General features: G+C 36.8%; 1 long non-coding RNA gene across 1 annotated transcript in view; it reads left to right on the forward strand.

The window, feature by feature from the left end:
• Positions 1 to 5460: 5460 nt before the first annotated feature.
• Positions 5461 to 14036, forward strand: part of LOC110127744 (uncharacterized) — a 69002-nt gene continuing 60426 nt past the window's right edge. The window contains exon 1 of the long non-coding RNA XR_002310907.2: positions 5461 to 5667. This is a non-coding gene — a long non-coding RNA (uncharacterized lncRNA). The remainder of the gene's footprint in view (positions 5668 to 14036) is intronic.

Genomic DNA, 14036 nt, shown 5'->3' on the forward strand with positions numbered 1-14036 from the left:
ATAAAATATCAGGACAAATTTTATCAAAGATATTCTCTAGAGAGAATGATCCCTTTATTTGATGGGCTCCTTATATACTCAGATAAGTAAAGTTTTTTCAGGAAAAATAACAATATATTATCAAGCAATTAAGAAAGTTTGAGTCTCAATGTTGGTATTAAATTAGATTAAATTTAATAACTTTATCTCTATGGATAATGCATTCATTATTTTACTAGGAATTCATATTTTATAATTGGAATTATTTAAGTGAATTGTATTTATATTTATTATCAGTTAAATAAGTAATTGCATTATTATTAATAATACTTTAATATTAATTTGTGTAAATATAAGTTTTCATGAACTATTTTTAATTAAAAAAATTGATGGTAGAGTAAAATGATTCAGTCACTGTAATGAAAACAAGATTATATGAAGTAAACTTTTTAAAAAGAGTAGTCCCATTTGGATATAAAGCAGATTTGTCATTGAATGACTGGGTGTACTTGTACTTGAACAGAAATGGCTTTAATTTGCTATGATAACCCTGTGGCTATGTGTTGCCAAATAGTTTTAGAAATTTCATTTTTTTGAGTGACAAAACAATTACTATTGGATCTCTTGTTGGTTGATAGAAAATATGACCTTACAAATGTTAAATAGAAAGTCTCAAAAAGGAGAGCTATCCTTCTTTGTTGATGAATCCTCTAAGGAAAATTGTGCTATTGTATAAAGAACCAATTTTTTTAGTCAAGAAACTGGGACATCTCTGACTAACTTTCCATCTGACCCTGTTATAATTGCATTTTTGTGATGGGGATGGAAGTCTTCTTTCTTCCTTCCATCCACTGACCTAATTTAAGAGGAAAAGAAGTCACAGGGAAAAAATACTGCAAGCAAAAACAATTATGAAGAAATCTTATGTTTTGAAAAATCAAAGGAAATATAGGAAATTCAAATATTAGAAATAATCTTCAAACATGGTTTAATTGAATTATATAATCTTTTATAAAAGTTATCCTTTATAAATTGTCTAAAAATAATTTTATTTATATTATTATTTTTTAAATCACATAACCAAATATCTGTGTTTGTAGATATGTGAATCCTTCTAATGCAATCATAATGCAATTATAATGATAAAATAAAAATCCTTATAGTGCAATTTCATTAAACTATCAGTCAAAACTAGGATTAACCTTCTTTAAGAACTATGGAAATTGAATATTTCTGATTAAGAAATGAGTAAGTGAGCAACAGTACTGATCTTATGGATTTACACAGAGGTTGACAATCCCTGGATCTGCCTTAGACAAAAACAGCAGTCACCTTTTCTTCCAGCTGGTGTATGAAGAATTTAGCTAAGCTGCTTCACCAGCATTGCTGCCCTGGCATCCATTCTGTTTGGCCAAACTGCTTGGGGGACCTTAAACTGACATTAGCTCTCTCATGCAAGCACATGCTTTAGATAGCAGCCCAGTGGCAGAGTCATAGCAACTATGAATCCCTGATGGGACTTCCTCAACAGGCCTTGTGATCAACAAGCTCCCCAGTCTCCTAACACCCTCCCTTTATGTGTCATTAAATAAGACCTCCATGAGGCTTAACCAAACTCCACTCCTATGGTTTGAATCTTCCATTCTGGCCCTAACCTGGGAATTCCAAAGCACTTCACAGGAGAACTCTATTGAAAGCATGTGCCCCAGGTGCTGACTCTCTATTTGTACCTTGCCGTGACTACCCTATGTGGCCCTGTGAGACCACTTCCTCCAGGATTTGTAATAAGCATCTCCATTTCAATTTTTCTTGCAGTCTGTTATTGAACCATGGCTCACCATCCAGCAATCTGTGCTCCACTTAATAGGTGCTAATTTGACAGATTCATAACAAGGTGTGAATGAATATTGTGTACTGCTTGAATGAGAAATCAATTATAACACAAACTAAATGAGAACCAAAGAATTCCATGATAAAACTATTAATAAGTATGAACATTCAAGGGAGCAATAAAAAGCATGCTCACCTCAGTAAGTACTGCAGTATTTTTAAACCCCCCTGTTGCTTTTAATTTGAAAATCTTATTTATTGCATGCTGGATTTCCATTCTGCCTTTCAGATATGCATTTGCATTCATTTCTAAGGTGAAATAAATTCCCCATTATAATACTACCTGAAAAATAGTTGTCTCCCTCAGAATAAATGCATAAAATGCACTGCTGACTTCTGATTTTAAAGGGTAAAATTAAACATACTGTACTCATTTTTATCACACTCTCCCAAAACTTCACTAAAATGATTTTTTAAAGGTGTGAACCTGAAAGCAAGCAAAAAAGACAAAAAGGGAATAAATGGAAGAGAGAATTTTGGAAGTCAAAGAGCAAATGCTTAGATGGTCAGTCACTGCATTAGCAGCCCAGGAAATGTTGCCAACTAAGCTGGCAGTTGGCAAAGTCAAGGCACAACTGAGATTTACACTGAACAAGGATTTGCTGGGTCAGGTATTCAAGTGGAATCACACACCAGATATGCTAAAGAACTCGATGTAGTATTTCCAAACAGTATCTGCCAAAATTAAGAATTAGGATAGATTTCTGGCTCCAGAGTTCTATACAAACAAAGATAAATCATAAAAGTAAAGGTAAACATGGATTCCAGGAACAACAACCCAAGCAACCAATGTGATAGCAACAATAAACACAAAGGAAAAAGTAAGGGGAGAAAGACTGAAAGACCTTCAGATAGTTTGGAATAGGAAAGTGGCTGAGGTAGTTCCTGGGTTGGAAAGAACCCCTGGAGGAAGAAATGACAACCCTCTCCAGTATTCTTGCCTGGAGAATCCCATAGACAGAGGAGTAGTCGATGAAGTTGCAAAGAGTTGGACAGGACTGAGTGACTGAAACACACATACACACAGATGGCAAGGTGACCTTAAGAGTTGAAGTTGCAGAAAATTTTTGAAATTTAGGCATTTTCCTCATTTCTTTACTATCTTGAACTAAACACTGACAAGCCTATGGAATTTGTTGTAATAGCCTAGACCACCATGATTCTGCATTCAGTTTAGTTCAGTTCAGTCGCTCAGTGGTGTCTGACTCTGCGACCCCATGAACCACAGCACACCAGGCCTCCCTGTCCATCACCAACTCCCGGAGTTCACCCAAACCCATGTCCATTGAGTCGGTGATGCCATCTAGCCATCTCATCCTCTGTTGTCCCCTTCTCCTCCTGCCCCCAATCTTTCCTAGTATCAGGGTCTTTTCAAATGAGTCAGCTCTTCGCATCAGGTGGCCAAAATATTGGAGTTTCAGCTTCACCATCAGCCCTTCTGATGAATATTCAGGACTGATTTCTTTTAGGATGGACTGGTTGGATCTCCTTGCAGTCCAAGGGACTCTAAGAGTCTTCTCCAACACCACAGTTCAAAAGCCATCAGTTCTTTGGCACTCAGCTTTCTCCAAGGTCCAACTCTCACATCCATACATGACCACTGGAAAAACCATAGCCTTGACTAGACAGACCTTTGATGATAAAGTAATGTCTCTGCTTTTCAATAAGCTGTCTAGGTTGGTCATAACCTTCCTTCCAATGAGTAGGCATCTTTTAATATCATGGCTGCAGTCACCATCTGCAGTGATTTTGGAGTCCAGAAAAATAAGGTCTGACACTGTTTTTCCATCTATTTGCCATGAAGTGATGGAACCGGCTGCCATGATCTTAGATTTCTGAATGTTGAGCTTTAAGCCAACTTTTTCACTCTCCTCTTTCACTTTCATCAAGAATCTTAGCTCTTCTTCACTTTCTACCATAAGGGTGGTGTCATCTGCATATCTGATGTTATTGATATTTCTCCTGGCAATCTTGATTCCAGCCTGTGCTTCCTCCAGCCCAGTGTTTCTCATGATGTACTCTGTATATAAGTTAAATAAGCAGGGTGACAATATACAGCCTTGACGTACTCCTTTTCCTATTTGGAACCAGTCTGTTGTTCCATGTCCAGTTCTAACTGTTACTTCCTGACCTGCATACAGATTTCTCAAGAGGCAGGTCAGGTGGTCTGGTATTCCCATCTCCTTCAGGATTTTCCACAGTTTATTGTGATACACACAGTCAAAGGCTTTGGCATAGTCAACGAAGCAGAAATAGATGTTTTTCTAGAACTCTCTTGCTTTTTCAACGATCCATTGGATGTTGGTAATTTGATCTTTGGTTCCTCTGCCTTTTCTAAAACTAGCTTGAACATCTGGAACTTAACGGTTCATGTATTGCTGAAGCCTAGCTTGGAGAATTTTAAGCATTACTTTACTAGCGTGTGAGATGAATGCAATTGTGCGGTAGTTTAAGCATTCTTTGGCACTGCCTTTCTTTGGGATTGGAATGAAAACTGACCTTTTCCAGTCCTGTGGCCACTGCTGAGTTTTCCAAATTTGCTGGCATGTTGAGTGCAGCACTTTCACAGCATCAGGCATACATATATCAAGGTAACATAAAATCACTGGTTGTTGATGTTAAGTGAAACAGTGCAATCTGGCATTCTGGTCTTAGAGATTCAACTGTTTTACTCCATAACCTAGGAGTGAAAGTGAAAGTTGCTCAGTCGTGTCCAATTCAGTGCGACCCCAAGGACTGTAAGTCCAGGCCAGAATACTGGAGTGGGCAGACTTTCCCTTCTCTGGGGCATTTTCCCAACCCAGGGATTGAAGCCAGTTCTCTCTCATTGCATGCGTATTCTTTACCAGCTGATCTACAAGGGAAGCCCAAGAATACTGGAGTGGGAAGACTATCCCTTACTCCAGTGGATCTTCCCAACCCAGGAATCAAACCGGGGTCTCCTGCATTGCAAGTGGATTCTTTACCAACTGAGCTATCAGAGAAGCCTGTTGTAAAGTCATGAGTTTCTTTGTTTCCAGTACAACTTTTTCCTAAGAGTTAAAGTGAAAAGCTTACCAGAAGGCTTATCTGCGGAATGACAAACAGTGACCAGCACAACTTCAATCATTATACAAAGTATTTTTCATTTGGTATCCTTTGAATTTCATCAAGCTGAAGAGCAACCAGGATTGTCATAGAAAATCTATTTCATTCAGAAACATTTGTGGATAAAATGCTGAATTTAGCAAGAGAGGGTTATAAAAATTTTCTGTTTCTACAAGATGGTTTTCTTTTAAGCATTTATAAAATACCATACCTATCACTGTTACCTCCTGAGTCAGTCCCAAATAAGCCTCCTTGTGTCCTCTGTCTTTTGAGCCAGTAGCAGGTGATGGAGTTCAGTTCAGAAGCAAAAGGAAGCTCTATTCTTTCCTCAAGGAATGGAGAGGTACCAACTCCCACTCTAGAGCACAGCTCTCCCTGACGTGCCGGTGGTCTGGCTGCTCTTCCGTGTTCCTGTCAGGGAGGACAGGGCAGAGTTCTCGCGAGTCAGGGGGTCAGGGCACAGGTCGCTGCGCACGCAGCTTCAGGCTGACGTGAGGGGCGGAATCCTTGCGCACAGCGTTGGCGTGGAGTCGGCATCGCCATCTTGAGCTAGGTGCCTTGTGCAGCATATCTCCACCAGGCTGCTGGCCGGAGTGCCCTATTGCTCGAAGTGGTTCTTTGCTGGGAACACCAATCCCATGTGTTAGGTGTGAGGCCTCTGCTCACTGTCCATGACAGGCAAATGAAACTAGACTAACCGCAGAGGAATAGGTAAGACCTTATCACCCAGGTTCTCTTGTTTTTCCTGTGGACCCCAGGGGGCTTTGTGGGTGCCAGAACAGGTGGGTTTTCACAGTATCTAGGGAAACATTTTCATTTCCTAGAGGTTTAAAATTTTGAAAGAGTAGGAGAAAGACTCTTATAGTTTTGTTCCCTTAAGAAACCCACTGCTGCTGCTGCTGCAAAGTCGCTTCTTTTGGCCAAAGGTAATGAATTGTTACTACATAATGTTAAAATACATGTGTAATATTAATATGTATTTGCATGCCTATATAGTGTTTTGCACTGGGTTTAAGTGTTTCCTAGGTGGCTTAGCTGTTAAAAAAAAAAAAAAAAAATCTGCTTGCCAATACAGGAGATGCAGGTTCAATCCCTGGGTCAGGAAGATCCCCTGGAGGAGGAAATGGCAACCCACCCCAGTATTCTTGCCTGGGAAATCCCATGGACAGGGGTGGCTGGATAGCTACAGTGGAGTGAAGTGGGGCGGGTGGGAGGTGGGTCACAAAAGGATCAGACATGACTTAGCAACTAAACACAGTAACCAGAAATAAGTAAACATGTGTTTCCATGATACCAAGATTTCCTGAGTGGTACAAGAGTCAGAAATATATTTTTATGTAATAAGTAATTATGCATTCTTCTAATTCATAATTTCAAGCATTAATATATAACTTTAAGCTATGACTATGATCATAAATATGTTGCATGAATATTTCACAATAGGAGGGCTTGAGATTTACCATCAAATTTATTTCAGTTACAGTAGAACTTTACCTTTGAAATGACCATTTGAGTAATTTCATTGCTAGAATGAGAATTACATTTCTAATATTATACAGGCTATAAATACCTGGATATTGCATTAAAGTAGGCTATGTTAATAACAAAAGTAAAATAAAATATGCTTTTATGTCATAGTACAGTATTTTTAAAGTGAGCTACATTGTTAGAAATTCCACAATGGCCAATCATAATATAGTTTACAATTTAGCATGTACCTAAACTGCATGAAAGTGAATGTGTTTACATCAGCTGTCTATAAGGTCTGTTATAATTCACAGACAAGTGAAACAGGTACAATTATTCCTTTGATATGTGTAGAAATATCTTCAGTCCTTAGGAAATGATAAGCTTAAGTGAGCTTAAGTGAAAGTCGCTCAGTTGTGTCCAACTCTTTGCGACCTCATGGACTGTGTAGTCCATGGAATTCTCCAGGCCAGAATACTGGAGTGGGTAGCCTTTTCCTTCTCCAGGGGATCTTCCCAACCTAGGGATCAAACCCAGGTCTCCTGCATTGCAGCTGAATTCTTTACCAGCTGAGCCACAAGGGAAGCAGAGAGTAAACTGATTCATTCAAAACCATTTATATTTAGCTACTGTAGAGTAAATATTTTTAGTCAGTGCATTATATAAGCATTGTTTGAGAAGTGAACTGATTGGTATCATACAATGTATAGCGCCCTTTCTTTCAAATGTTAAAGAATCTGCCTCCAATGAGGAAAACCTGGGTTAGATCCCTGGGTGGGTAAGATCCCTTGGAGAAGGGAAGGCAACACACTCCAGTATTTATGCCTGGAGATTTCCATGGACAGCGAGCCTGGTGGGCTACAGTCCATGGGGTCGCAAACAGTTGGACCTGACTGAGCAGGTCAGGTCACTTTCTCTCATTTTCAATATCAGAATTTTTAAGAGTCTTAAGAAATGGAAGGTAATCAAACTCAAAAAAAGAACAAAAGATAAAAATCTCACTTTTAAATAGAATTTGAAATAACTTTGATATCACATAAAACAATGAATTCTAAATTCTACTTATTTGACACATTTAATCAGTAAATATGGATAATAAATTATATTTATTTTATTTTTTCTATTTAAGAACAAATTTTAAATGTTATTAAAGAAGTCTTCCATTAATATATTTTCTTGATTACAACAAAGTGTGATCAATTAAAATATATGCATTTTCAGCTATTTGCATCATATCTTTTTAAATATGGACAAAAATAAACATATATTGACATATTAAAAAGTATATATAGTTGATCTTGGAGTAGAAATATGAATAAAAGATAAGTTTCTGTGTATGAAGTGAGCACCACAGATATTGACTGTATAAAAAGGGTAAGAAACTAGGCATAATCTCCTGCAGTCAAACTTACTGTGAAAAATTCCACATTATATAATGTCTTAAAATAGTTGGTGCTATTGAAACATTTAATTTTCATGAGAGTAATAAATTTTGAATATATTCAGTTGTTTCTATGAAAGTATACTGTCAGACTACTTTGTTTGAAAGCTGGAATATTTTATTATTCACTGGACACTATTTTCTTCTATGGAGTTTGAAGAATTAATTATTACATAAAAGGAAAATCAGATGCTTTCAAACATGAATATCTTTTCAAGCAGAGTCTAAAGTTTAGCATCTTAAAAAAATGTTCATTAATACATTTAGTAAATATACATTGATAAGATAAATAATCAAACACTTTGAGTCTAAATCATAGATAAAGGCATGCAATGCCTAAAATCAAGAACATTGTTTTATTTAAAGAGACTGAAAATTTATTAATAACAGTGCACGCATGCTGTCACTTCAGTCCTGTCCAGCTCTTTTCAGCCCCATGATCTGTAGCCTGCCAGGTTCCTCTGTCCATGGTGTTCTCCAAGCAAGAGTACTGGATTGGTTGTCATTTCCTTCTCCAGGGGATCTTCCAGACTCAGAGATCAAACCCTCATCATTTGTGTTTCATGCATTGTCAGGCAAGTCCTTTACAACTAGCACCACCTGGAAAGTCACTAATAGCAGTAGGACTCTTTAATTATAAGTTTCTTCACTTATTCCAGTTACTAACTGGAATCAAAGTAATGTGTAGAAACTTTATAATTCAAGGCTATTGATACAGGTACTAAGGAACAATGGAGAGTTTACTTAAAATATAAAAATTAGGAAAACTAAGCAATGTTTAACATCTACACTAATGGTTTTAACCTTTTGAATATATTAAGTAGCTTTTCAAAGTTTTATTTTAGGCCTCATATTTCCACTGTCTAAGAAATAATGATAATGTTGAAATATCATACTAAACTAATTAACTTATTAAAACTCAAGATATGAATATTTTACTAATCTGATGAATAATTGCACAGTTTACCCCTGTCTTTCTTGTGTTAATGCCTTATACTGAAACAATTTTGTGATGATAATATGGTCTATAATATGGTTGGATGGCATCACCTACTCTATGGATATAAGTTTAATAGGCTCTGAGACTTGGTGATGGACAGCGAAGCCTGGCGTGCTGCAATCCATGGGGTCTCAAAGAGTTGGACATGACTGAGCAACTGAACTGAACTGAACTGAACTGAATATGGTCTATTATCTGACAATTTATAATGTGATTAATATAAAAAATTTACATTTTATTTATTACATGTTTATCCCTGTATCTATAGACTTAGGAAATTTAAAATAATGTATATATACTGAAGCATAATTTTGCAATTCATTTTTCTATACATAAAAACAGTCAAAAGTGGATAAGAAGAGGGTGATATCAGCTTCCATAATGCGACATATACCATCCCTTTGGGTCTGAAGATCAGCTTGAATTTGGAACTAGGAAAAGGGATGGTATACATCCCCTCACTCACACAAACACACACACAGTTGAGTGATAGAATCTAGGAGATAAGTAACATCCTGCATCAAAGAGCTCCTGTGAATCAATGGACACACCTAAGTTTCATTTTCCTGTTCACTGCATGCTCTGAATTAAAGTCTATTCTGGTTCTGCCTAACATCATTAAGAATATGACTTCAAAATTTCAAACTGTTTCCAAGTAATTTAATTGAGTCCCAGAACAAACTAAAGAAAATTTAAAGGAATAAATTTCACAACCCAACAAGAGAAAATTCAGTTTTTTCCATCTAATAAAATGTTACATGCATGCAAATAAGCTTGAAAATATAACCCATAATGAAGATTAAAAAACAATAGAAATAGATCCGGAATTAACACAGAAAATAGAATTAGTAAATAAGGATATTAAACGTTAATATAACTATTTTAAATGTTAAAAATGGTAGAGAAATACAGATTTATTACACGAAGTAGCGAAATAGATATTTTCAGAATAACCAAATTGAAATTCTATGGATGAAGTATATAGTTTCTAAAATGACAAATGCACAGAAATTTATTGGCAGCAGATTAGACATTGTAGGAAAGAAGTCCAGTTAGTTAATGTGAAGACAAAATAAATGATCAAATTTGGAACTGGGAATAAAAAATAGAATTGAAAAAATGTTCTAGTATACTCTGGGAAATTTTAAGTAGACTGAAATACTTAAATGTACTTAAATGTTTCAAATATGATTGGAGTCCCCGAAGGAATTCAATGAGAAAGAAAGATAACAGCAAAAAAACATTGAAATAACATTGTCTAAGAATTTTCCAAATAGGTAAGAACTATAAATTTATATAACCAAGAATATTAATAAAAAAACACAAAAATGTTGAAGAGAACTATTACCAAGGTAATTCAAAATCAGATTGCTTAAATGAATGATGAAGAGAATATGTTAAAGATAGCCAGAAGATAAAGACAAATTACACCAAAGGGAACAAAGATGAGGATCAAAGCAGAACTCTCCTCAGAAATGGTGCAAGGCAGAAAACACATGTAAAATGTTGATAGAAAACAAAACCTGGGCTATTTGTATCCTACACACCAGAGATATCTTTCAAATACAAAGGTAATAGGAAAGCCTTCTTCAGCAGACAAATCTTGAAAGAATTACTGAAGTGAACACCTGCGCAACAAGGAAGGTTAGGAAGAGAAAAGATACCAGATAGATATCTGATGCAGATAAAGAAGTGAAGTGTAGCAAAAGTCAGAAATATGTGGAAACATATAAACTGTTTATGGTTCTTATTGTTTAAATGTCTTTAAAATGCAATTGACAGTTAAGCAAAAATAACAGTGCACAGTGGAATTTGTAATATAGCCAATACTGAAATGCTTCCACCAATGATACAATAATACAAACACATTACTAGTGCAAGGTTCTTACTCTAGAGTTTAAGTACTACAATTAATTGAAGGTAAACTAAAAAGTTTAAGATGTTGCAATAGACAAAATTCCAAGATGGCATCCAGGTTTCCTATCCTTCATTTTATGTGCTCTATAAAATCTCTCCTTTCTGAGTATAGGCTGCTACTGCTGCTGCTAAGTCACTTCAGTCATGTCCGACTCTGTGTGACCCCATAGACGGCAGGCCACCAGGCTCCCCCGTCCCTGGGATTCTCCAGGCAAGAACACTGGAGTGGGTTGCCATTTCCTTCTCCAATGCATGAAAGTGAAACGTGAAAGTGACGTCGCTCAGTCACGACTGACTCTTAGCGACCCCATGGACTGCAGCCTACCAGGTTCCTCCATCCATGGGATTCTCCAGGCAAGAGTACTGGAGTGGGGTGCCATTGCCTTCTCCTGAGTATGGGCAGGACCTATCAATATGATGGATAGTCTTCTCTTGAATGGGCTACATATGTGGAATTGGTTATTGAGTAGCCACGCCCATGATTGCAATACTGTATATAACTCCTCTGAGTAAACAGGAATAAGTCTCTCCTTTGACTTTGAAGAAGAAAGCTGCCATGTTGTAAGAAGGATCATGGCTAGGACCAAAGTGTGGTCTCCAGATGCTGACAGAAACCTCAAGCTAGCAAGAAAGTAGAGCCTTAGAGCCAAATGTAACTGAATTCTGTGAAAAACCTAAATAAGTTTGAAGAGGACCTGAGTTCCAGAGGAGAATTCAGTCTGGCTAACACCATCTGAGACCCTAAGAAGAGAACCCAGTTATACCACACCCAGATTTCTAGCCTCCAGAAAGTGCAAGATAATACACTGATGTTGTTTTAGGCAGTGAAGTTTGTGGTATATAGCAGTAGGAAGCTGCCATAACGATTACCTAGCAATGTCTTAAGTGGAACTGGAAGCAGGAAGAAGGTACATACTGAAAGAAATTTGAGAAGCAGAATAGACTAAATCTAAATTGCCTTGTATATACTGTTGGTAGAAATATGAACTTTAAAGATGCTGTTGGTTAGGGATGAGGTGAAAATGAGCAATCCATTATTAGAGACTTAAGGGATTATTAGATCCTTGTGATGTAGTGATAGCGACCTTAGTGAAAATATGTCCTGCGATTATGTGGAAAGCAGAACTTGTATACAAAGGACATAGATAATTAGTTGAGAGAGTTTTCAAGTTTAGTGCTGAAGATGCATGGTTTATTCCTGCTGCTTTTAATAAAATGTGAAAGTAGAGAAATAAACTGATGGAATAACCATGAAACAAAATAGAACCTGGACTGGGTAATTTTGAAAACTTTCAACCTCCCAGATGATGTTTTAAGGCAGAAATGGTGCTAAAAGGGGCAGAGAGGAAAAAAAAGAAACATACAGTTTGTTATTATGCTTTTTTTGCTACTATATAACATTAGTTCAAAACTTCAGAGGATTTAATCAAAGTGGCCCTTTGGGAGATTAAGGGTGAAATTCAAAGATTTTCTCAACCAAACCTGAAGGCTCTAGGAAGCTTCAGAATATTTTATCTCGGCCATTTCATTTGTTTTTAGTAAAAATCTATATATTTAAGGTGTACAACATTTTATATAATAATGCTATAGTAATCCAAACAGCATAGAATGAGCATAAAAATGGACACATAAATCAATGGAATAGAATAGACAGCCTCCAAATAAAACCAAGCATATAAGTTCAACTGATTTTTGAGAAATGATTATCTTAAAGTTATCTGTGGGTGTGGATTTTCTCTAATGTGAAGAATTTCAATAAAATGCAAGCAAGACACATAAGGTTCTTGAGAAAATTATATTGACAGAAACACTGTTAGCTTGAAGTGAAAGACAGAGAGAATATAAAATGCAAAAGCCTGTCAGACACTCCAGTTTATTGGAAACATGTTCTAACTTTACTTTTGCAAGTAAAGACAACATAGAGGATAGAGTCAAGAGCTAATGAAACATTATTTCCAGGCTTTAAAACCTAATTAAGAAAAAGTCAGTTTTCCACCATTTACTGGGACAGCTTCAGGTAGATAACATGTTTCTTCAGGTTCACAGTTCCACAGAGTGAGAACTTGTAATATATCAGCTACACTTTATCAATTTACAGCCTGGAGTTTACACACATCTAGATCTGATTTAGATTTTGGACTTTGCACTGATGACCTGATGAGATTTGGTTCAATAGAAGGAGATTATTGGGGCTTTGGGCTGATACTGTACAGAATTCTACTCTTGAGAACTTCGGAAAGAGATGACAGTATTTTGCATTTTAGCGAGAGAAGAACTGTGGGTCCACACATTAAGCTGTGGTATGCAAAATTCTAAGGTAGTTCCCAAGATTCCCAGCCCCTACATTCCTACCACCTTGTTTTGATATCCTTCTCTTGAGGGTGAGCAGGACTTGTGAATATGATGGGACCGTGGCTCACGTCATTCCTTTACCTTGTGTAACAAAAGTGATGAGATAGTTGTTCGCATGATTAAATGATGTTATATGATGTCTTCATAGCATACTGAAATGGGAGTCTCCTGTTAGTCCACAAGAAATAAGCTTTCTTGTGATAGGGCCATCTGGCTATGTAGTGAAGGCAGCTGTTGGTAGTTGAGAGAAACCCAAATTGACTGCTGGCAAGAAAATACCTCAGTTCTATAGCCTCTTGGAACTGAATTTTGCCAATAATGTGAACAAGCTTGGAAACTTAAGATGGGAATGTAATCTACATGACAACTTGATTTCCTCCTATTGAGACCCTAAGCGGGTCTCTGCATTACTTGCAGAAATGACAAGATAATAAATGTGTGTGTGTGTGTGTGTGTGTGTGTGTGTATAAGAACTCTCTAAACGATGATTCTTTGTTATGCAGCAAACTAATAAAGATGTGTATTATAACCTGACTAATGACTAAAAACATTGACTAGAAACATAGACTGATCTCTCGGTCTCAGCACTGTTGATATACAGGAGCAGATAAATCTTTGTTGAGAAGGGGCTGTCCTGAACCTTGTAGGTGCATAGCAGCGTTCCTTTACCTATCTACCTACCTATCTTCCATCTATTTATGTTTGGCACTTTAGTTAAATGCTGTCTTTGACCAATCTAATTAACTTGGAGCTTTTATGATCCTTCTGTCATTGTTCTGTATGTTTTATCATGCTGGCAAACACAGAATATTGATCTTCTAATCTGTATTGGCACAAGAGGTGATTAGAGTAGGTCTTCTTTTAGATCAGTTCCTCTCCTCCCTGTGATGCTCCTCCTCATTC

The sequence above is a fragment of the Odocoileus virginianus genome, chromosome 8 (assembly GCF_023699985.2).
Source record: "Odocoileus virginianus isolate 20LAN1187 ecotype Illinois chromosome 8, Ovbor_1.2, whole genome shotgun sequence".
NCBI classification, from domain to species: domain Eukaryota; kingdom Metazoa; phylum Chordata; class Mammalia; order Artiodactyla; family Cervidae; genus Odocoileus; species Odocoileus virginianus.